Source organism: Cryptomeria japonica, chromosome 6, assembly GCF_030272615.1.
Source record: "Cryptomeria japonica chromosome 6, Sugi_1.0, whole genome shotgun sequence".
NCBI lineage: Eukaryota > Viridiplantae > Streptophyta > Pinopsida > Cupressales > Cupressaceae > Cryptomeria > Cryptomeria japonica.
Genome location: NC_081410.1, coordinates 254,746,323 through 254,750,832, shown reverse-complemented (window position 1 = coordinate 254,750,832; position 4,510 = coordinate 254,746,323).

The window sequence follows — 4,510 nt, the reverse complement described above, 5'->3', positions numbered from 1 at the left end:
TACCTTGACTCTGCTTAATTGTATGCTACAGGGGGGTCCATGTCATTTCTTTATCTGTTTTGAGGGAATTTCTTTATGATGCAATTCGGGTCCCTACGAAATCTGTCCAAGGATATGAACAAAAAAAGGGTCATTGCGGACAAGATAATTAATATTGCACATTGAAAAAGAAAGGAACTCTACCTTGACTATTGTGTTCGTTATGCTCAGTGATGAATCTTAAGTATTTTAAATCCAGTAACTAGGTTTCGGTTGCATTTTGCATATCATTTTGCATTTCATTCTGCATTTTAGTGAATCTAGGGTGATTTTGGTGTGATAATAATAATCTCTTTATCTTCATAATGCGAGCTGAAAGCATCATCATTTCTTACACTAAGTGGTCTATTTATCATTATTTCTCCGATCGAGTACTTGTGTTTTGAGACGTTTAGCTGCATACATAACATTTCATATAGATTCATTCATTTTATTATTAATCATTTGTAGTCATCTTATTACATAGAAAAATAAAAATAAAAAATTGCACTGCTCATTTTCATTCATTTATTTGCATATGAAAAGAAACAAAAACATAGACATCCATTATCATTTGTAATACATATATTCATACTGAAAAAGAAGTGCATACATATAGAATAAAGCATATAGAAACATCTCATAATAGAAATGACACAAGTGCAATGAAGTCAAATCAGATCTCGTATATATATATATATATATATATATATATATATATATATATATATATATATATCATCTCAAGTCTAAGAGTACAAAATGATGTCCAATGACATGTACAAACTCCCATCGAAGCAAGAATCGTATAGGCTAAAAAAAAATGGGTGTGTTTACAAAAAAAAATAAAAAATATCCGAACTACACAAAGAATCATCTAGCTGGCACCCTCTCCCTCATCGCCTGGTGGAGGAGGAGGAGCCTAATGCCCGGGATCCTGTCGAGGTGCTCGCGCTCCCTCCGATCTGGCCATATACTATGAATAAGGTCGCACCTGTTGTGTAACAGGAACTACAGCACTATACGCAGCTACATAATAAGATGCCCTACTGCTCTGGAGAAGGAACTCTTGTCGTAGAGACTCTATCTCTGCTCTCGACTCTGCTCTCAAAGCCGCAATCTGGCGATCACGCTCAATCCTCACCTCGACCAGCTGTCAGTCTCGCACCGCCAGCTGAGTCTACGCCACTAACAACTGTGACTGTAGCTCTGCAAGACGTGCTCTCATCGATTGACCCATGTCAACCCCCTTCTCTCTCGCAGGCTCTCCGCCACCATCTCCACCACCATCTCCACCTGTGGCTCCTCCGCCCTGCTCCTCTCGCCGCTAATGGACTTGCCTCAGAGCTGCCTGCTCCTCCTCTCCTCCACCCAACCTCACGCCTACTCTCCCAAGGGATCCACCCTCACCCCTTTGCTGTCCAATGTCAGCTCGCACTCCGCTGCTGCTGGCACCAGGATCACCACCAGTCCGTCGTGGAGCATCTGGTCTCTGGCCCTGTCCCTGCTTATGACCGTCTCTGTGTCTATCCTTATGCCGGTGCGGGGCATCATCCTCCACATCCTCGATATGAGGAGCATGCTCTCCAGGATCCGTAAACCGAGGGAATGGATGCTGCTGCAAATAATCCCTGTACTGGGGCAATACCCCCGCATCTTCTATATCCTCCAGGTAATCCCACCTCAGGCGGGGTAAACCTGTCAGCTCCTGCATAGCCAAGGCATAAGATAGCCTAGGTGCCCAACCCTGTCTCTCCTCGTCTGCATACTTAGCATATGCTGTAAACTCCTATGAGATCCCCTGAGGCCGACCATACTGCCTCATCACTCGTGAAAGGACGAATCGCTCCACAACAGTCTGTGATCTCTCAATCAATGGACGTGTGACAAATAAATCTATGTGCACTACCCGCCAGTCATCCCATGGCTCTAACCCTCTATATGGTCGCCATACGACAACTATCAAGTCATCAAGCTATCGTCTCCAATAGTTTGTCTGGCCCAGATGGGGCTATGTGATATATCCAGCATATCTATAAATGATCGGTTGTCCTGGCTCCCTACTGTCTGTCACTATCGGCCGACACAGGGGAAGGTGCTCCCAAGCCCACACCTGCAAAATGTACACCCCAGCAGCCATGCTCCACCCCTCTCTATAAACAATCTCATGCATCTCTCGATACATGTGGGCTAGTAAGCAAGAACCCCAACCAAGTCTCTGAGGGGACTCTATCAATCGCTCAAGCATCCGGCCCCATCTGCTCTAGAAACCCTGCTGCCCTTAGTCTGGCATCAAAAAGCACCCAATAAACCTTGCTAAGACACATGCCAGTGGATACTCCTCACTGTACCTGCTCATCAGTATATCCCAACTCATAGAATGAGTCAAGATATCTGGATCCCTGAATACATTCCTCAGTGCCTGTAGTCCAGGTAACAATGCGGTATCATAGTCCACCTTATCCCCAGCGAAAGGGATATGAAGAATCATGTACATATCCTCAGGAGTGATAGTCAACTCCCCAACCGACAAATGAAAGGTATTATGCTCCGAATGAAATCGTTCTACTAACGTCGTGAGCATCCCGTGGTTCACACAGATATCACGTAACCTCATCAAATGAGCCAAGCCGCATAAATCAACATGAGCCTACTCCACCTCAGACAAATCCCAAACTAAAGCCATCGTGGGTGGATACACACATCTGAAGAGCACAGGAGGTAAAGAACCCTGCAAAACCCAACAACGAACATCAGAAAACATTCTAAATTAGCCTGCAAGAGAAGTTAAACATCACACAAATCCAAATAAGTTAAATACAAAACCAAAATTTCATGTTTACACTTTCAAAAATTGTCACTGTTTTCCGAATGACAAAACACAGTTAAACAAAATCTCGTACGAGTCAGAAATGGTTATAGTACGAGAAAACAGCCTCAAACGACAAATTTTTATACACTGCATGACAAAATGGTCTTTTAACCGGACTATCGTACGACATAAGGGTTGCTCTCGTACGACAATTCTAATGGGTTGAAATGATAAAACACAATTTGCCAGTTTCTCGTACTAGACAGGATCCTGTCTCGCACGATAAACCGAGAAACCCGACTTCAAACCCGTCAAAAACGTGAAAAATACACAAAAAAATTCAAATTTGGAAATATACAAAGGCTAAAGATTGATCACTTACCACTGGATCGTAGTTTCAGGGTCGATTATGTCATCTCTACCGCTCAAATCGATGCCGATGAGTAGGGACCACCATTTTTCTTCGCAGAAGGTTTTTTGAATTTTCAAACTTGGAGGGTTAAAATGAATTGAAAATGACACTTTTGTCCTATATATAGCCTAAAACCTAATTTTTCAACTTGCTCCAATGGACACGAAAATTGTACCCTTGGCTAATGTGCCTGCTCTGATTCCATTTTCGAGATCAAAATTGAACTTCGAGATCGTCTTGCTAGTCAATTTCACAATTTTGACCACTTAGCGCTTTTTTCCATTGATGCTCATTCTTTCTTCAAATTGCGCTCAATTTCAACGCTGAATCTTAATTCAATTTCAATTCTACACATCCACATTTCAATTCTACCTATCAACTCTACGCTCAATTTCTCATCAATCATTGTCAAATCTTCAGAAAAATCCTCAAAATCAATTTGTGCTTAAATCACTTATTTTCGCCAAACAATTGCCTATAATCAACTACCCTCGCTTTCTTTCGATTTCGCTCCCGAGGGGGCATACTCATGATCTTATGACTTCAAATCTCACAAGTCGAGAATTTTTTTTCAAATCTTCATCAAAATTCGCGCAAAATCTTTCTAATTAAAATCCTCATCACTAAGGGGCATCTCAACTTCATCGCTTCACATCAAGTTGAAATCTCTCGATCATCTGAATCAATCAATCGCTAGGGGCATATCAGTTTCATCACTTCAAATCAAGCTGATATTTGTCTTTCATATGAATTAATCTCTTAACATTAATCAGTTTCATCACTTCAAATCAAACTGATTATTCGTTTAAACTCAATCAAAAGTTTAAAGAGTTTCCTTGGTCATTCTAAATCTAAGCGGGTGTTCAGTATTCGTTTCTTGATCAAGTTGGACGATTTATTCTTCGCTCATCGTGTCTTGATCAATCAAGTACAAGATTGATTTTTATCATTATTCACTGTATCTAAGATCAATCAGGTTCTAGATCAGTAAGATCCGCTTCTTGATCAATCAAGTTCAAGTTCGGTATCTTTGTTTTCTATCGTTCCTCAGTTCAATCAAGTTCGAGATCGGTATCACTTTAATCAGACCTCATTTAGCTTTGTCGCTTCGAATCAAGCTAACACCTCGCTTTTTATCTAATTCGTGATCAATCAAGTTTAGAACTGGCATCTCCTGAACATCACACATTCTTTGAATCAAAGCGCTGCTCGCACATTAATTCAAAGAGGGGCAAATGTAATACCCTAAAATTGGTCATCTAAACCAT